Source organism: Amblyomma mixtum, chromosome 4, assembly GCF_055824585.1.
Source record: "Amblyomma mixtum isolate Tamu chromosome 4, ASM5582458v1, whole genome shotgun sequence".
NCBI lineage: Eukaryota > Metazoa > Arthropoda > Arachnida > Ixodida > Ixodidae > Amblyomma > Amblyomma mixtum.
In genome coordinates this window covers 136,118,717-136,139,725 of record NC_143015.1, presented here as the reverse complement: position 1 = coordinate 136,139,725, position 21,009 = coordinate 136,118,717, and the positions used below count along the sequence as shown (strand labels likewise).

The 21,009-nt window shown below is 49.0% G+C and overlaps 1 protein-coding gene and 1 pseudogene across 1 annotated transcript in view; one reads left to right on the top strand and one right to left on the bottom strand.

Annotated features, from left to right (window-relative positions):
- LOC149348342 (uncharacterized) overlaps window positions 1–21,009 on the bottom strand; it is a 358,890-nt gene that overhangs the window by 229,809 nt on the left and 108,072 nt on the right. The gene's annotated exons all lie outside the window — the stretch shown is intronic.
- LOC149348349 (uncharacterized) lies at window positions 3,660–20,104 on the top strand (annotated as a pseudogene).

The window sequence follows — 21,009 nt, the reverse complement described above, 5'->3', positions numbered from 1 at the left end:
ATGGCGCCACGTACCCGCCAGCTACGCGCGCGCCTGCAGCATCGGGAGTAATCAGCGCCTGCTCACCGGCGGTGGGCGCGCGCTCCCGGTATTCCGCTAACGGTGACAAGGTACACGGTATGCTAAAGGTATCTATTTGCGAGAACTTCGTTGAAGGCTTCGAGAACGGGATACATCGTAACGCTGGCAAAACGCCGGTGCAAACGTAAACGAAGCGACGGTAGCGACGGCCGCAATAGCCGATAGATGCCTTCAACGTGCGGCCGGCGGTAGCTTTCTTTTCGGCTGCTGCTAGGCCGCTCTGCTGGCCGACAGAAATCACGGAGTTTGCGTTACGTCGTATGCACGTCATGTTTCACGTCACTTAGTCCTGTGTCGTCCTAAGAGATTCCCAAGTTTGAATCAGAGCGGCGGGAAAATCTTTTCAACTTCGAATCCGAATTTCTTAGAAATAAATGCATTTTTCGCTGCCGGCCAAGTGGCAACAAAGCCATCAAATGCCGAACTATGAGATCTTGCTATAAAAAAAATATTACTACAGCTCTCCTCACTGTCCCTTTAAGGTTGTTTTGTAGGGATGTCAAGCGATGGTGTAAAATTTGAAAAGCGTATAGTTAGTGCGAGCATGTGGCACGTGCCAGAGTTCAAGCGATCGTGTACTGTGTTCAGCTGCCGCAATGAAGTGCCGCGTTTATGCCACAACGTTGTTAGTGCCATTAGCAGAGCTAACCATCTGCATTACTGCTATTGGCACTGACAACGTTGTGGCAGAAACGCGGCACTTCATGAAGCCATAGGCCGTCGGCGTTCATTGCGTTCAATGGCGTTGGCGTTGTATATGTTTAGGCTCCGATGATTTGAAGGAAAGGAAGTGCGCATAACTGGCTCCCTGGGTCAGTGGATGCCTGAATCGCGCTTTGAGCTACGTGGGGTGGTGAGAGGGTTATGTGGGCTGCTTGCGTTAGCGCTGACACCGTTGTGGCAGACACGCGGCATTGCAGGTATAGGCCGGAGCTTTCACTGGATGAGCAAACTCTCGCTATCAACCATTAACTGCCACTTTCCAGGGTGGCAGTGTGGGTGCGCTGCCTATCCAGTGTCCGGAACGCACTCAACGTTACAAACGCCAAGCCGTGTATAGTTGCCCGATACGCCATAGCTTTCGCTCTCTAACCTGGTTCAGTAGTAATTAAACCACAGCTAATTTTTTATATTCTACTTATTTCCCCAGCAGTAATCCACGCACGGGGTTTATACTTTGTACACTGTTGCCTCGTATGGAGTACGACCTCTGCTGCCAACGTAAATAGATGATTACTGCCTCAAAAAACGGTAATTCGCGTTATTTGTAATGATTGATCAGATTCGCATACGCATACAACACCTCGAATTTCGATGGAGGCGATATTCTCGAGGTCCGTGTACTGTGCGACGTCAGCGCACGTTAAAGAGCCCTAGAAACCATCTTCAGCGACTCTAAATCTGCGATTCGTAATTTAGCCAAAGGCCGGGTCTCCCCTGTCACCCTCTCTCTCCTCCACTCCACCAACCTCCAACTCCGCCCGATCCAATTGATCTGGGTCCCTGCGCACTCATGCCATCCAAGGAACGAGGCGGCCCACACTTATGCCCGAGGATTCGTCGACCGGAACGTGATGTCGGCCGTCCTGCGGACGGCGAGAGATCTTATGGTTGCATTTCATGACACAACCATGCACTACCGCTCAGGTCGACTTGTCCCCCGCACATAGCTCTCCCACCAAACCCCAAGAGGTTGCGTGGAGGCTCCAAACGACCGGGGTCTACCCCCCTTCCTGTCAACTGTGTGGCCAACATGCCACTCTATCCCACATACTCTGGGCTTGCCCTCGGGACTCTCACCCTCGAGCCTTGCAGCTCTCGAATCCAGACCAGTGGGAGGCCGCATTGCACAGTTCCGACTCGGACGGTTGTGACAAGAGCCCTAAAGTCGCCGAACGCCACGGGCTCATGGCCACTTGGTGGGGCTATAACCCCAAACCGTTTGCTACATTTGTCGGCGGAAATAAAGTTTATCCTCCCCCTCCTGTCAGTGCCAACTCATGCAGCGCACAGCTGTCACTACTACCGCGTAGCTTAGTACGACTGAGGTGTCCCCTGTCCAGTGGGCCAGTTACATGCCTTTCCTATGCTTTCGAAGCCCCCGCTTTTCATCGGTTTCGTCGCTTAAAGCGTGACTGAGGTGTCCACTGCCCCAGGGAGGGCCGGTAGCTACCACTCTTCATCGGTTTCGTGGCTTAGAGTGCGGCTAAGGTGTCCACTCTACCAGGGGGCCAGTTATGCTCCTTTCCTTTGCTTTATCTGAAGGTCAAATGAATGAGAAATCCGCAAACATGGTGACCTTGGCTTTACATAGCGTAGTGAAGCTTTCGCTTCAAAATGGACAGGGTCACATTATGTTTGGCAATACGATAGCATTAGAAGCCGTGGATGCCTTTAGGGGAAGTGACGTTGTTTCCTCCCAGGCAATGGCAATTATCCGCACTGGTGACGTCCCTTGCCGCTGAAATCACTTTCTTGCCAGGGATATCGGTAATCTGCTACTCATAATAGGCTACTCATACATTTACAGAGTCAAAGTACCTGGGTTCGAACCCGACCGCGGCGGCCGCGTTTCGGTAGGGGTGGTGGTGGTGAGAACATTTATGTGGAAGGAACAGGAGGTATGTTTGGATCAGCCCGTAAGGGACCGATCCTTACAAGCGCTAGGTGGACGTCCCTAGTTTGGGACCCCAGTTGCGGTGGCCGCCGCCCGGGCGCGCCAGACTAACGCTTGTTGGGCCTGTAAGTCGTGGCAGCCGAGCAGGGTCGCCTCCCAGTCCTCCCGGGTTGGGTTGGGGATGGGGGGAATAGCGGAGTTGGAGGGGCAGGCCCACACCATGTGATAGGTGTCAGAAGACACCGCACTACAGTGCGAGCAGCTGCCGCTAAAGGCGGGGTCAAAAGGTTTTAGGGCTGCCTGGCACAGCAATATCCCGTATGCAATTTTGGTAGATTCGATAGGCTAGGAAGGGAATGCAGCCTCGTTCGACGTTCGGAAAGGCCCCTCGCGAGTCGGTGATTATGTATTTTGAATCGGAAAGTGAGGCCGCGAGAGCAATCGCGACAGAAACTTCGGGACCAGTATCTGTGTACAGCCCAAGACACCCGTGGATCTGCGTACTCTTATGCAGGCAGAGAGAACACGGAGCTGGATCAACCTTTCCAGCTCCACTATCTGCGGGCGGCTCTCGACAAAATGAAATGGGGCACTGCGCCAGGAAGGTATAACGTCACCGTCAAGCTTTTGACGAACCGGCCCGACTTAGCATACCTCCTAGACTACATCAATGCAATTTGGCGTAGGGACACCCCCTTGCCAATCGACTGGAAAACGGCTCTGGTCTCTTTTATTCCTAAAGCAGGAAAACCAATTGCCACAGATAACCTCCGCCCCATCTCTCTCACCTCTTGTATGGGCAAACTAAAGGAGACGATGGTGCGGGATCGGTTATCTGCATATCTTGAAAACAAACATGTTTTTGCGAGCACCATGTTCGGATTCCGCCCTCACAGATCCGCACAGGATGTCCTCCTGCAACTTAATCGGGAAGTCCTAGATCCGGTCGAATGCCCCCATAATGGCCGGGTAGTACTCGCCTTGGATCTTAAAGGGCCATTTGACAATGTAACACAGGAGATCATACTCACTAATTTAAGCCAGACCGACTGTGGCCTCAACACATTCCGGTACATAAGCCAATTTTTAATGGATCTTCAATCGTACATCCGAATCCAAGATAGAGAGCATGGTCCTTATCTACTCGGCACGCGGGGAACACCCCAAGGCGCGGTACTTTCCCCGCTGCTCTTCAATCTGGCCATGATGCACTTGGCTGCCCAGCTGAGTGGTGTCGCCGGCGTGCAGCACGCCCTGTACGCTGATGACATCACTCTGTGGGCCACGCAGGGTAGCACAGGGGACATTGAAACCAGCCTGCAAACAGCGGCGACGATAGTGGACAGCTACGCCCGCCGCTGCGGTCTTCAATATTCCCCTCAAAAATCTGAATTTGTGCACCTCCGCCACTCACAAAAGTGCACAACTAAAATATCGCTTTCTCTTGAGAGCTGTCCCATACGCGAAAGTGATGAGATACGGACTCTACTCTGGGACTCTACTCGGACTCTACATCCACAAACACAGACGGCCAGACACTACATTGGCCAAACTCCGTAAGGTGGAGGACCAGGTGGGCCGCATGGTCCGCCGGGTTTCCAACAAATGCGGGGGGTTACGAAGTAAGGATGCCTCGCGGCTGGCAAACACCTTTGTAACCAGTCGAATTCTCTATTCGACTCCTTATCTCCACCTACGGAAACAAGAGGAGGACGCGCTTGAGGTCATCCGTCACAAAATTATTAAGCGTGCCCTTGCATTATTAAGCATTATTAATTATTAAGCGTGCCCGGAACCGAGGTTAAAACTGAAGTGCTAGCGCACCTAATTTGCATTTGGCTTAACTCCGCGAATCAACCGCAATTCTTTTTTTATATAAACTGACGTTTACGTAGATGGATGGATGGATGGAAAACTTTATTAAGCAAGTGAGTTTGGACCGTACAAGGTCTCAGGGCCACCGCACAGCCCTCACATTACGCGCATGTGTCCAGGCCACGTAGGGCCATGGCACTGGCACCCCGGTTCACACAGCGAAGTTGCGCGTCCGGGTCCTGCGACGCAAGGAGGGCCTCCCATTCCTCCCATGTACCGATGGCGGGCTGTCCCTGCGCGGGAGGATCGGCAGGGCAGCCGAAGAGGATGTGGTCAAGGGTGGCGTGCGGTTCTCCGCATAGAGTGCACTCTGGGGAAACATGGCGGAAGTGGGATAGAAGCTGAGGGGTAGGAAGAGTTCGGGTCTGGAGTCGCCTCCAGAGGATTTGTTGGGAGTGGGATAGGCGGGGGTGGGGAGGGGGATAGAGTCGACGGGCAAGGCGTGCTTGTTGAGTTAGTTCTGAGAACGTGTGTGCCCGCTCCCTCGAGAAATCCCGGCTGGGGTCGCCATTTGCCCGGCAAATAAGTCCTCGGGCTATGTTATCGGCGGCCTCATTTCCGGGATTGCCAGAGTGAGCCGGCACCCACACGAGCTCAATACGCCTAGGCGTATTGAGCTATCGGGATTTAGGGTGCACATTCTCAATATCTGCCACGCGGGGGGATGGACGCGTCCGCGGGCGAAGTTAAGAATGGCTGTTTTGGAATCGCTTAGTATATAAGCCGCATTGGTGTGGGCAATGGCTATTGCTATAGCTGCTTCCTCTGCTTCTTCCGGGGTACAAGGTGGGTCTATGAAATGAGTAAATGGGGGGGCTGCTGGATGATAAGCCACAGCTACTGAACGGTTTGTACCACACGCGGCGTCCACCCAGCGCACATCCTCTAGCTTTCCCTGAATTTCGCGATTTGCGCAAAAAATAGGAAGAGGCTCCTCGAAACCGACAGTGCACATTGCTGGTGGGAGATACGACTGGCCCCTCACTCCTGTAAAAGGCGGGAAGGAAGATGGGAGAGGGGGAACGTTCGTTGCCTTTTCCCTTTTTCACTTTTTCCCGCCGGGGACAAAAACTGGTCCCAGCTTAGAGGATGTTGTCCCAGCGCTCCTCCCACCCCTCTTCGGTCCAGCGTCCGGCTTCCTCAGGGCACGGCCGTTCGTGCACAGGGGTGCGCGCTTGGGGCAGGCTCTCCGAAATCTTGGGAAGCAAAACCCGTTTCGAACGACTGTGTGATGCTGCAGTTGCAGAAAAAAGCATTGCCCCTGTGGTGGTGCACCAAATGCTACCGGGATAACAAAAGGAATCCTTGGTGTGCACTTAACAGTGGTGGGGATTGGCACATTTAAAGGGCAGCTCTGCCGACTTTTCGATGTTCATCGATAGGAATGAAATTTTAAGTCTGTATTCTTAATGGTAGTCTGATCTCTCATGTAAAATTTCGCACCTGAAAGCGGCGTAGATTTTCCCAAAGGAATTTTGAAGACAAGCGCTCCTCGACGCGATCTGACGCGAGCGGCACCCATCGATCAAGCAACTTCTACAGGGCACCCTGTACTGTGACGTCACTGGCGTGTCGGCGTGTCAAGCTGGTCGGGCGTGCGCTGGTGCAGGCAGTGCAGGCGAAAACTGAAAATTAGTTTAGAGGAAAGTAAATTACGCGTCACGGACACCTGGACCGCGACATAAGGGAGGAGTGATGGAAGGAGTGAAAGAAGAAAGGAACAAAGAGGGGCCGTAGTGGAGGTCTCCGGAATTATTTCGACGACCTGCGCAATTTCGCGCCATCTCAACGTGCCTGATGTGATGTCTACGCCAGAGTGATAGGTCACGACAACTTCTGTTGTGCTCTGGGGTGCACAAATTCTTCATCTGTGACAAAGGGCGTGATCTAACATAGGTTTCATAGCGATAAGAACCTTCGCGACAAGTTGGTGACAGCTGTCTGCCGTGTCAACTGGTCTCTGAGGATGCATTCCCGCTTTTCTTCGGAACATTTCGCGCCATATTGCTAAGACAGCGTGTACCTCAGAGAGAGCTTTGGACTCGCTAAGGCTTTGTTTAACCGGCGCTTGAAGGCAGATTCTGTGCCATCGTTATTCGAGTAGAGCCGCCCATCGCAGCGGCCAGCTCAACGAAGCGCGGCCGTCAAGATGAAGCGGATCACGGTAAGCGTGCTCGAAGTATGTTGGATTGTATAAGTGTGGCTGGCGTGAATTCACTTCCAAAAGCTCGCCGTCGAGACAAAGCTTCGGAAAGAGAGGACTGTTGGTGATGCATGCCCCTGTAAGAGCGTTGTGCACCGCGGCAACGTTCCGGCAGCAGATTCTTTCATCAGGCTGGGTCGGCCGGCAGTCGCCACACGAACAGCTGTCAGCGGGAGCATCACATTAACTTTTGTTCTGACGGTCGTGTCATAAATCCATGCACGAGAATTGACTCAAGCAGTTACTTCTCCGAGTTCAGACCGTCTCCATGCTGCAGGTGACGCGCGGCCTGTGGTGTGACTCGGTTGGCTGGCACGGCGGTAAATAATACCTGAAAGGCGACTCGTCCAGTCCAAAATCGTCGAATGAGTCCTCTTCTAGAGACTCGCTGGTCTCGGAAAAGCTGTTCACCGCGTTTTCAGTCATGTCGACAGCGCGGCTCATTGTAGTTGCGATATCTTCGGGGACTTCACTTCGCGGCGAACACGGGAGTGACGTCACAGTCAATACCGCACGAAGGCACCTCCCTCATTTCGGTTTGGCGTTTTTTGCTGTTTAAAAATCATTTGAGGGTTGCTTTTGACAACCTTGTATTGTACACATTACAGGAGGTTCTTAGGAACACAAAACAGCCATTAACTCAAAGGGACTGTGAGGAGAGCTATATTAATATTTTTTTTTACGGCAAAATCCGATAGTTCGGCATTTCATGGTTTTGTTGCCACTTGGCCGGCAGCGAAAGATGCATTTATTTCTAAGAAATTTCGATTCGAAGTTGAAAAAAGTTTTTCCCACCGCTCTGATTCAAACTTGGGATTCTCTTATGACGACACAGGACTAAGTGACGTGAAACATGACGTGCAGAAGACGTAATGCAGACTCCGTGATTTCTGACGGCGAACAGTGCGGCCTGGCAGCAGCCGAAAAGAAAGCTACCGCCGGCCGCACGTTGAAGGCATATATCGGCTATTGCAGCCGTCGCTAACGTCGCTTCGTTTACGTTTGCACCGGCGTTTTGATAGCGTTACGATGGATCCCGTTCTCGAAGTCGTCAGCTAAGTTATAGCAAATAGACACTTTTAGCATACCGTGTACCTTGTTACCGTTAGCGGAATACCGGGAGCCGGCCTACCGCCGGTGATCAGGCGATGATTGGTCCCGATGCTGCAGGAGCGCGCGTAGCTGTTGGGATCGTGGCGCCACCTGGCGGCGTTAAGGAGATTTGCGCATGGATTGGCTGCGCCTCAGTGATTGGTGATTTCTCGTGTTCTAGTGTTGCATTGGTTCTAGCAACACTGTTCTGTCCTACGACGTCAGCACGCTTGTAATTGCGAGTTTGGCCTGTGGCGGCGATATCTGTATTTTGGTTCTTGCTTTTTTCTACGTTACAAGACCTATGTTGTCAGTATGAGTGGCGTTTTTGTAATCAGGAGCTGGTATTCTGTCGATACAAGTTAACTTCAATTTCTCCTCAGTGTCACTTTAAAATGGCTGAAAAATCGCCGGAGTTGCCCTTTAAAGTCGTTCGCGGTGCACGCCGCATCTTTATATTATACCGCGTGCTTTAGAAGCAGATTCGACGGCGCAACCAAAGTGTCAAGAGACATGCAGACGAGATAATTCGCATGCACGAACCTTTTATACACTGTATTCGGAATGTTCATGCGGCGAGGTCCTGTTGAAGGCCCTAAAACCCCTTGCGAGATGGCGCATATCCTGTTCACACGAATCCTTGCTTCTTTGTGTACAGCGAATGTCTACTAAGAATTTCTTCTTCCGATGCCGTTGACACGACGCCTGCCACTGCGAGGCGCAGTCTGGTATACCGCACGAAACTTGCATAGCCGTACCACCGGCCGCAAATTTGGCTCGAATGGTGAAGCGAGCGAGTTGCACCTTACAGTCACGTTTAGAGCTGACGCTAACACCGCGGTGGCTGTGGGGCCGCGGCGTCGTGGGAAGCAGACAACGAGACTATAATGAAGTCTCCATCGCTGTAGCTTATGGCAATGCCGCGCATGCGCAGACAGCAGTGGGAGTGAGATCACGCAAGTACAGTGAACTGGTTCACTTTAACGCAAGTGACTTTCCTCCCTCCATGTGCAGGTGACAACATCCTCTCCCTATAAAAAAAAGTGGGATACAACTTAAAAAAACAGCAGTTGCTAACACTGGGCCGCGGTCCGCGGCGTCTTGTATTACTCCGCTGGCCAACCGCAACTGTAAACGAAATCAGCATTTTAATGATTGACTATATCAAACAATCCACGTGTCAAAATCCTAAAGCTTATAATTTTTTCTTGTGATAAGCTTCTTGTTTACGTAACAAGAAACGTTTAAGCAGCGGACTACTTTTTTGTCGCGGAGGAATTCTGTGCGCGGAGGCTGCATGTGGGCAGAGCTTCACTGCAGACTTAAAGGGGCCCTGCACCATAATCTGAGTGCATTGTTTTGCTTCCTTGTTGTAATTGTTGAGTTATGGCGACGCTATTACCACCGGTCATACACGCATATTTCTGTATTTAATATTTTAAGTTGCTCGAGAATCAAAATCATGGCACTGACGGCGTCGGCACACAGCGGTGGTCTTTTGCATTTTTGCAGCGGATATGACTTCAGCTGGCGGACGAGTACGATTGGATGAACAACTAATAACAAGCTAATTGTGTTCGTGAGCAAAAATATGTTGTTTTGTTGTGTCCTTTTATATTAAATTGAAAAAACTAGCATCTTTCTGACGCAAAATCATTTCAAAGCTTGTTAGAAAAAAAGCCCCAGCAGGGGCGCTGGCTATCACTTTGCATCAAAGTACTTCGTGGCCTCCTGCTGCGCCGCTCTGCCCAAGCTCCGCCCACAACCGGTGTCGCACTTCGCCGCCATGCAGTAGTGCCTAGTGCCTGAGCGCTGCTTGGCTTGGTATAAATATCGCAAGGAAACACAAGATCGCCTTGTTATCAGAAAGACTGCCAGCCATACTCGAGCAGCGACAAAGCATGCCTGCTTATGTTGCGAGCTTACGGCAACGGCACCGCTCGCGGGCGCTCCGGGCGACGAGCTCTGCTGCTGCCTGGCTGCCGTGGTCGTCGCTAGGCCTATAGCTCGTTTCGCGTCAAGCCAAAGCGGCCGGCGCTTCGGAAGGCGCCTGCGCTATAATAAAAGGCCTACTCTTCACACCGCTTTTCTGTCAACAGCATTATCTCGCAATAAAATAATAGCGTGGTCAATATCCGCTACGCCCTCAGCAGCGGAGCTAGAGGGCGCCAGTCGAGCCGGACCCCGTCGGGTCAGAGGCAGCTGCGAGGCGGTTCTCGCAACAAATTCGCTCGTGCCACAGTTGTCCCTTTTACCAGCAACTCGGCATTGGCCAGTGACCCAGAAAAATTATATATTTCTCATTTTCCTATCCCAGGCTTTATTACTTACGTCAAGAACACTGTTTAGCTCGTTTTTATGACGCTGGCAGACGGCATCCCGTCTGCCGGCGTCCAGGCTGGCCGGCCGGCAGGCTCGGCTTACTTCACGTTCTCACAAGAAAATACAAAAACAGCCATGCTACCTGAAAGGATTCTTTCTAGATTCGAGCAGTGCTTTTAACTATGGAAACGACGCCGTCAGCGTCAGCGGAAACGTGTTACAGCGACCAGGAAACCATTAAGCTATCTTACGGACGTTCTGGTGACGTGCCCGTGCGTTTCGATTGGTCTCGCCGCGTGCCGTCATTGCGTGAGTGAAACGGCAAAGAGAAGACCGGGAAAATTTGAGTCGAGGGCAATGTTTTGTTTGCTTGTATTTTGAAAATTCATTACTTAATAACTCCCGTTCTAGTGCACCGATTCCAGTGATTCTTTTTGATACGGTATCTGCGTGTCATGAAGAAATCATCTAAAGCATATGAAAAAAGCGTTGCTGGGCCCCTTTAAGTTGTATAAGCAGGAAAGTTAACATAAGCAGGAACAAAATGGGCCATTTTTAATTTTATGATGCTAAAGCCGAAGCTCTCTCATATTTGATATGATTGAAACAGCGCAAGGCCGAAGGCCAAAGAAAAGAGCGGAAGAAAGGAGGAAATGTACAACACAGCGCTGAACTAGCGACTGACATTTATTTGGCACGCTGCGCGTATAAATACATTCAGGCACCAAAATAGAAAACAACGCATAGAGCTCATTCATGCACCCGGATCCCTGCAAGCAAACACAAACTAAGATGTGCAATTCAGGAAGCGAAGTTCTTTTTGCGATAAAGACACTGATGCAGCACTTACTGCATCATATTTGAACTGTACTCTCTATAACCTTTAATACAAAAAACTGCCAGTTCATTATGCGCTAATTTTTTGCTGTCACTTTAACAAAAAAAAACACAGCTATAGTTTTTATTACAAATAGTAAGAGGGTGCAGTGCAGTTATAAAAAGTATTGTGCGTGTTCATATGTGCGCTTTAAGCGGACACAGCCAGTGTGTACGGTGCAGTGTCCTTGACGCATCACTGACATTCTCGTTAAGCCATAAGAATGTGACGTTCAAAACAGAAGAGGTAAGTGACAGGCACCAGTCGGCCACTGGCAAGAGCACGGTGAGCAAGCAAACCAAACGAAATTGTTGTTTTTGTTGGAACAGGTGGTTCCATCTAGCGGCGATGGGGAAAACTACCTGCGCGGGCACCTTGGGTGCGCAGGAGCTGTCTTGGTTACACGACAGGAAGGAACGTATGCATGAATGAACGCATGCTGCCTTTTGTGAGATGTTCAGCGCGAAACGAGTCCGCAGCTGCCGCAGAACGCCTCATTAGCAATAACCCAGCTTCATTGCGACTAAATAACTATGGGAAGTGCCGGTGAATGCATAGAGTTTCTTACTATTGCCCGTGGGCTGCAGCCGAAGCAGCGTGCGATCTCTGAAAGTGTCATTCGCCCGTTTTATTCCTGCCAAGCCTACACATTTTGGGTGGGCGTTCGCCTCGGGTCCATCCTCGTGTGTGCTTTGCCATTAGCTCCTGCAATAACCAACTCGGAGCAAGCGATCATTGCTCGACGCAGCGAACGATCAGCATCGGTGAGTGCCATGCTCGCAGTCCACGCGTGTAGTTTTTGTCGCCGGTTGCCTGTAGGGCAAATGCGGCATGGTGTTGCATGTTAGAAAAACGAAAGCAAAATGTGTTGAAACACAAGATCGCGGAGAGCAATGAATATCTAGTTTTGCGTGGAGCGCAGTTTTTCATGAACGTTTTCGCTGCCTGCTTGGACATGGCAAGTGTGACAGTTTGGATGCTGAGCTTGCGACAGAGTACCCCGTTTACAAACTGAACATTTTGGAAACAGCGAGTACATGACTGAAACGCATCCACTTCTGATGATTAGAATGTTTGTTTGCGGAGATACGCGCGATGAAATCGAAATTCGGCCCCTCTTGCCGCTTGCGTAGGGCTGTTCGTACTACGAGCGATACAAGCCAGTTGACTGAAAGCAATTCGTATTCTCGCCTTCTCCGCTCCAGCCAGTACTCACTTGTGCACAAATACCAGAAAATGTGCAATTACACGATCTAATAGGTTGGTACGCTAATGGAACGCTATTACCACTTACTGATAGGCAGAATCGCCGCACCTGTGTTGAGAATTCCAATCTCAATCGGGTCGGGGCACTGCTCAAGTCGCTGCGTTTGTTGTATCTCTGGCACGGTTATGCATTGTGTGGCTTTCTTTTTACAGTGCATTCGATGCCATTTCAGTCGAATTATTTATGCCAATGCATGGCAGAGTTTACCGTTCTGTGCATGCCGTGTATTTTTTCGTCTTACGTTACATGACTGCATTTTTCCTCACTTTGCAGTTGGGTAAAAGTTCATGTCGCCGCTTCTATTCATGCCATGATGTGCAAATAAATTAGTATTTTTGCACTAACGACATGTTTATTTTTTCAGGTGGCGATGCCCACACCCTCCCGATATTGACGATCATGTGGGGCGGCGAAACGAAGTTGTGGCCAAATTTGTGAAGTCCTCACGTAGTGTACTGCTGAATTAAAAGAGCTCTGCCAAGGCCGTCGAAATACTTGATCTCCTAAAATTATGCACAGAGTATAGTTTGGTAACCAACGCGCTTCGCTTCGTTCCGCGCCCGATATTAGGCACAGGCAGTGGGTTTGTTTCTGTCTGCATTTCGTTCACAAAGTGCGCTAACGTTTAAGCTTTTTTTTGGCGCAAGTATCTTTTGTTCACCAACTACGTCCACTGCCAATGCAACTCAGGACCGGCGGAAAAGCGGTGAAGAAATGAACACCGCAGACGTGCTGAGACCTTCGCACAACATGGTCCGCGCACAAACTGGCGGCGTTTGTTTTTTTTTCTACTTTCGTCGACTATTTCCGCAACCCACAATAAAACAATGACGTCTATAAAACGTTGGTGTTCCGCACAACATTGCTGCTTATGTTGTACAGACGCAAACACGCGCCTGACCGGTAGCTAAGCAGACGCGGACGTTGCTCCGCGCTCAGGATTATCAGCCCAGGGGAGGACGGCAACAGTGGGGTGTCGCGCAGCGCACGTGTTTGAGAGTATTTCTCCCTCTCCTGCCCGCTCCGCGTAAAATGGTGTATATGGGCATTAGCCCATTAACGCTATACGAACAACTTACATTCGTGAACAATATATACCCGAACACCGGAACCGAGGTTAAAGCTGAAGTGCTAGCGCACCTAATTTGCATTTGGCTTAACTGCGCGAATCGACCGCAATTCTTTTTTTATATAAACTGACGGTTACGTAGCTTTCCCTGAATTTCGCGATTTGCGCAAAAAATAGGAAGAGGCTCCTCGAAACCGACAGTGCACATTGCTGGTGGGAGATACGACTGGCCCCTCACTCCTGTAAAAGGCGGGAAGGAAGATGGGAGAGGGGGAACGTTTGTTGCCTTTTCCACCTTTTCCCCCCGGGGACAAAAACTGGTGTTGTCCCAGCGCTCCTCCCACCCCTCTTCGGTCCATCGCCCGGCTTCCTCAGGGCACGGCCGGTCGTGCACAGGGGTGCGCGCTTGGGAGAGGCTCTCCTAAACCTTGGGAAGCAAAACCCGTTTCGAAGGACTGCGCGATGCTGCAGTTGCAGAAAAAAGCATTGCTCCTGTGCTGGTGCACCAAATGCTACCGGGATAACAAAAGGAATCCTTGGTGTGCACTTAACAGTGGTGGGGATTGGCACATTTAAAGGGCAGCTCTGCCGACTTTTCGATGTTCATCGATAGAAATGAAATTTTAAGTCTGTATTCTTTATGGTAGTGTGATCTCTCATGTAAAATTTCGCACCTGAAAGCGGCGTAGTTTTTCCGCAAAGGAATTTGGAAGACAAGCGCTCCTCAACGCGAGCTGACGCGAGGGGCACCCATCGATCAAGCAACATCTACAGGCCACCCTGTACTGTGACGTCACTGGCGTGTCGGCGTGTCAAGCTAGTCGGGCGTGCGCTGGCGCTGGCAGTGCAGGCGAAAACTGAAAATTAGTTTAGAGGAAAGTAAATTACGCGTCACGGACACCTGGCCCGCGTCGTAAGAGGAGTGATGGAAGGAAGTAGTGAAAGAAGAAAGGAACAAAGAGGTGCCGTAGTGGAGGTCTCCGGAATTATTTCGACCACCTGTGCAATTTCGCGCCTTCTCAACGTGCCTGATGTGATGTGTACGCCAGAGTGATGAGTCACGGCAACTTCTGTTGTGCTCTGGGGTGCACAAATTCTTCATCTGTGACAAAGGGCGTGACCTACCATAGGTTTCCTAGCGATAAGAACCTTCGCGACAAGTTGGTGAGAGCTGTCCGCCGTGTCAACTGGTCTCCGAGGATGCATTCCCGCTTGTGTTCGGAACATTTCGCGCCAGTCCTCAGAGAGAGCTTTGGACTCGCTAAGGCTTCGTTCAACCAGCGCTTGAAGGCAGATTCTGTGCCGTCGTTATTCGAGTAGAGCCGCCCATCGCAGCGCCCAGCTCAACGAAGCGCGGCCGTCAAGATGAAGCGCACCACGGTAAGCGTGCGCAAAGTATGTTGGATTGTATAAGTGTGGCTGGCGTGAATTCATTTCCAAAAGCTCGCCATCGAGACAAAGCTTCGCAAAGAGAGGACTGTTGGTGATGCATGCCCCTGTAAGAGCGTTGTGCACCGCGGCAACGTTCCGGCAGCAGATTCTTTCATCAGGCTGGGTCGGCCGGCAGTCGCCACACGAACAGCTGTCAGCGGGAGCATCACATTAACTTTTGTTCTGACGATCGTGTCATAAATTCATGCACGAGAATTGACTCAAGCAGTTACTTCTCCGAGTTCAGACCGTCTCCAGGCTGCAGGTGACGCGCGGCCTGTTGTGTGACTCGGTTGGCTGGCACGGCGGTAAATAATACCTGAAAGGCGTCTCGTCCAGTCCAAAACCGTCGAATGAGTCGTCTTCTAAATACTCGCTGGTCTCGGAAAAGCTGTTCACTGCGCTTTCAGTCATGTCGACAGCGCGGCTCATTGTAGTTGCGATATCTTCGGGGACTTCACAACGCGGCGAACACGGCAGTGACGTCACACTCAATACCGCACGAAGGCACCTCCCTCGTTTCGGTTTTGCGGTTTCAAGTTTTGCGTTTTTTGCGGTTTAAAAATCATTTGAGGGTTGCTTTTGAAAATCTTGTATCGTACACATTACAGGAGGTTCTTAGGAACACAAAACAGCCATTAACTTTAAATGGCTGAAAAATCGCCGGAGTTGGATACTGAAGCAGAATCTTCAAATTGAGCAAAAACTCTGAAAATAGATTCTCGGAATGTGGTTACACCGAAATCTAGTCGTCACTGGGCATATTTTTCAGCGGATGGTTTTATTTTCGATGTTTCACGAGCGCGCACCAAGCCCTCCCGCCCGGCGCGAGGTGAAGAGCGTGATGTCATGGCACCCCCATTGCATTCCCGCTGCGACGAATATGGCGGCGCCCTTCGTTGCATGAAGCCTCGCTTCGGACTGGATTCTTCGTTCTAACTGCCTTCTTCGACGCTTTCAGGGGCCATAAATGGGCCATTGGTCTTTCGCTTCGTCTCCTGTCGCTGATAAGAAAACGTACGAGTAATAAATTTGCTTTATTTTTTATTTAGATTGACGATTCTGCCCCCTTTAGGCTCGAGGGGCGTCGGTTTGTTGACAACAATGGTTCTCCTCCTTACCACCAGATGGCACCACCAGTCTAAACATCGTCGCGCCTCTGTTTTAAAAGTGAGAATGTTAGAAATGGCGTAAGGTCCGGAAAAAATAGCTGCATTTAGCGTACGTAAGCGTGCATACGGTTATGGCATGTAGACAGCTTCGATTAGCGTCTTGACATCTGTGTACGCCGTGAGCAGACGACAGACAGACGACGAGCGGCCGACGCCATGGCAGTCGTGCTTCTGCGGGAACGGTCAGCGCGCGGGTGTAATGACGTCTAGTCGCAGCGTCCACAGGCGGCCGCCAGGTGCAACGATACGGCAATAAATAGCGTAAAAAAACGTGTTATCTGCCTTTTTCGCCAAAATGCTTGGCGGATTTATGAATTTTAGCAGTCAAGCTCTTGTTTACATATAAAGTTTGCACGCCTCATCCGCGTGCTTTAGAAGCAGATAGAATTTTATGATGCTAAAGCCGAAGCTCTCATATTTTAACTGTACTCTCTAGAACCTTTAATACAAAAAACTGCCAGTTCATTATGCGCTAATTTTTTGGGGTCACTTTAACAAAAAAAAACATAACACAGCTAGGTCTTATTACAAATAGTAAGAGGGCTGCAGTGTAGTTATAAAAAGTTTTCCGCGTGTTTATATGTGCGCTTTAAGCGGACACAGCCAGTATGTACGATGCAGTGTCCTTGACGCATCACTGACATTCTCGTTAAGACATAAGAATGTGACGTTCAAAAAAGAAGAGGTAAGTGACAGGCACAAGTCGCCCACTGGCAAGAGCAGGGCGAGCAAGCAAACCAAACGAAATTGTTGTTTTTGTTAGGACAGGTGCTTCCATCTAGCGGTGATGGAGAAAACTACCTGCGAGGGTACCTTGGGTGCGCAGGAGCTGTCTTGGTTACACGACACGGAGGAACGTATCCATGAATTAACGCATGCTGCCTTTTGTGAGATGTTCAGCGCGAAACGAGCCCGCAGCTGCCGCAGAACGCCTCATTAGCAATAACCAAGCTTCATTGCGGCTAAATAACGATGGGAAGTGCCTGGGGCATTCACCGCAGTCGTGGCCTAGTGGTCTGGGCGTTCGCTTCGGCTGCGGGAGGTGGTTGGTTCGAAACCCACCGCCGGACACCCACCGGTAAAAATGGGTACAAGCCACCCCCGGCCCGGCGCCCGGCTTCTTCATGGGTGTGCATTGGAGGAGGCTCCGCTAACCCCGCTGCGCCCTTTCGGGGGCAAAATAAGTTTCGAACACACGGTGGAGAGTTGACAGGTTCAACGGAGTGTCGAGAGCTCGACGAAGTGAGTTCGCTCTAACGTGAGCTCAGTGGCACTGCTCCACAGCAAAGGCCAAACCTCCACATAGAAAAAAAAAACCCTGGGTGTGGCCGCGACAGTGGCGGGGGTTGCGGTCAATGTCGCCCGCGGAGCTTCTTTTTGTTTGCTTTATTTTTTTTAATTTTGTTTTGTTGGATTACTTCCTTCTATTATGTGATTTTTGGCATTGCAACCCGTATTGTTGAGCGCTGAGAAATTCTTATACCTGCCATTCACTACTACAGAGAGAGAATTAATATGTGTTTCGGGAGGGAAAGGAAATTTTCTTGGCGAATGCTGTTCACTCTGTGTGTTTACTGTGTGATTAAAAGCAGAGAAGCGAACGAAATCACTTGAATGGATTTCAACCCCTTCTCAGGGAAAAGGCGCGTAGCAAGCAGCATACTATTCTTTCTTATGCAGTCCTGATGGAACTGTTTGGTTGCCTAAGGAGCACACACGAATTTGCAGCAGACATTTTGTAGGCAGCATTAGCCAACATCCAGCCTACATCCCTACCGTTTTCCCTCCGATCTACAGAAAAAAAGCACCTGACAAGGAAAGGGCGCAAAGGTATGAAACGAAAAAGTGAAACTGCCAATGTAAAATGCAGCTTTGTGTTTTTAATAAGTTCTGCTTTTTTATTTGATACTTTCAATCCCGTCATGGATTGTTACTGGGAGGGCATTCAAAATGGCAATGAGATGCAAATATAAAAATTAATTGCACGATGAGTTTGGCTGCACCCTGTTTAAGGTTGGTAGTAATGTTACTTTTACCGGTTCAGTGCAGGTGGCAAAGGCGTCTCAACCAGGCAATATCATCTAGAGAGTTCGATGCAGGAAGTGAAAATCCATCACGAAGTACTGACGATGAAGCGACAATGCATAAACCAGGAACCTCCATTACAGAGGACATTCACATGATGGATCTCAGCCATGCACCTCTGGAGATGAGCGCAGCTGCGGCTTCGACGATCAGCACAAGTGACTCGCATACTTCAATGAGTGTGTGTGGCGCAGGAGAAAGTCATTTCATTGCAAAGACAGATGCTGTGAGGACACCTTTTAATTATGGGATCATATTTCTGTGTATACAAAAAACGACACAAACTGAACATTAATTTTCTATTAATACTGCCCTTTCAACACTGTTCACATGTAGCACTGAAAACATGTCAGTGCAATACAACATAGTCATTTATACATAATTTTTTTTCAGGCATGCCAAACCATGAGAGTGTGTGGCTCAAGGAAAGCTTACTATACTTCTTTCTGCGACAAATGGAACTGATGCATCTACTCAAGTTGTGCATGCAGAAATGAGTCACAAGGTTGGACTATGCTGCGGTTTTCCCTTATCAGTTGCTTAATTGTAGCTAAAAATTTATTAGGGCTAACAGAGGAGTTCTGGATTCAGTGCGATTACATTTGTTGTTAATTTTTATTCCTGTATAACATTCTCTTATTTTATAGTGGTGGTGCTTATTTTCTTTTTGGAATGAATGAGCATAGTTGCAGGGAGATGTAAATACCAATTTTCATTGGTTAGTCCTCTTGCTAAAGTATATTTGCCTGTGAATTTCACCGTGTTCTCTGTTTATTCTGCTGAAGGTTGCAAGTACGGATGGCAACTGGAAGAAAAACTGTGGGTTTCAAGGCTTTCAGTCTCTAAAGCAAAAAGAAAAAGCGCTGCAAGATTTGTGTGGAGTGACGCTACAAGTCTTCTGCCTTCTCTTGAACCTGCTGCCTCCTCCGAAGTACAGGCGCAATACTATGTCAAAGGAAGATAGGCTGTGCTCGTTTCTCGCCAAGCTACGTCTTGGGATAACATATAATGCACTAGGGGTAATTTTCAGTGTTGCACCCTCAACAGCATCCACTGTTTTTAGGAAGACACTTGGTATTTTAAGCATCGCTCTGAAGGATTGCGTCTTCATGCCTTCCCGGAGAGCGATCAAACTTTCTTTGCCTGCCCCATTTAAGGAAAACTACCCCCGAACTGCACCTTAATAATAGATTGTACCGAGATCCGCACTGAAGCACCCTCAAACCCTGACTGTCAACATATTTTGTATTCACATTACAAGGGAGGATACACGCTGAAATTCTTAATTGGCATAATTCCTAATGGTATGATAAGCTTCGTATCCAAAGTTTATGGAGGGCGACACACTGACTCATTCATTACCCAAGACTCTGGCTTTCTGGAGCTTGTTAGACCAGGCGATTTAATTTTAAGTGATAAAGGATTTCCAAGCATCTGCACAACGGTAGAAGGGAAAGGTGCGGTGCTACTTATGCCTCCTTTTAATTCAACGGGTGGTCAAATGTCTGATGATGACATAGACATGACTTACAAGATTGCCTCTATACGTATCCATGTTGAGAGAGTAATCCAAAGGTTGAAAATTTTTCATGTTCTAAGGAACAGAGTACCGCTTAGCCTGATCCCACACATGAAGAAAGTATTTTCAGTGTGTGCTGCCCTAGTAAATTTGCAACCTCCAATAATTAAGCAGTAGGCCTGCTTTGCTTGATGTAGTCCATACATTACTTTCTATGAATTACATTTATAACAGTTCATGTTAACATTCAAATGAGTTCATAACTCTTTAATTGTATGCATCCTAGCCAATAAATGGGTATGCTAATCACAGCACTGAGGACTTCTGTTTGACTTTCATTTGTTGTAAAAGGTTCTGTGTTGGTCACCATGTGTTTTGCACAGCAGATCTGTGCTTTTCACTTTTTATTCTCCCATAGATGGCAGCAAAAGAGTGAAAGCAGTGGACGCAAGCCAGTATACGGCACTGAAATGATATCACAGAAATATGGTTTATTGAACATCGCTTCATATCACCTCATCGTAGGTGTAATGTTAAGAGATAGGAAGCGTGCAGAGTGGGTAACCTGACAAACTTCAGTTAATGACGTTCTAGTTGAAATCAAGAACAGGCATGGGCAGGACATGTAATGTGAAGAAAGGGTAACCGGTGGTCACTGATGGTAACAACATGAATTCCAAGGGAAGTAAACCGTAGTGGGGGGTGGCAGATAATTAGATGACATTTAGAAGTTTGCAGGCAAAGGGTGGATGCAGCTGGCAAAGGACAGGGTTAACTGGAGAGACATGGGAGAGGCCTTTGCCCTGCAGTGGGTGTAGTAAGGCTGATGATGATGATGACTTCATATTACAGAACTCTTATTTATTGAACATGAGCTACACCCGACTAAACTTAAATGAGACATCTTAAACTTAGACGTCTGGCTAGCCTGAACAGTGCGACACATCTGGGCTGTCAGCCTGATGTACAATGAAAATGCAAAACAATGCACTGAAATTTAGTGTAGTTAAAGCTTGTGACTGTTGTTCTTTGGACATAAAACTCTTGCAAACCAATGCTTGACACTTCCCCTAATTGGTCATGTGGTCTTTGCATGCTACTTTCAGTGGTATATTATTGATAACTTACATTTTTCAGTTTTGCTAGTGCTTTGTTAAAAATTTATTTCATGCATTACTCTGCTTTTTTATTGAAATGCAATTTTATTATGGATAAATTATGTTAGAGCTTTATCTGGCAAATTTTTCTATGCTATGACTAGGGGACACTAGGGCTAACAAATGAAAAAGCTACCATTACAACAAAAATTCATGCTCAAACACTTAAAATCTCCAGGTGTTCTAAATTAACACGGCACGTCCTTTCAAAAGGCACCTGTTATAGCCAGACTTGCTTCATG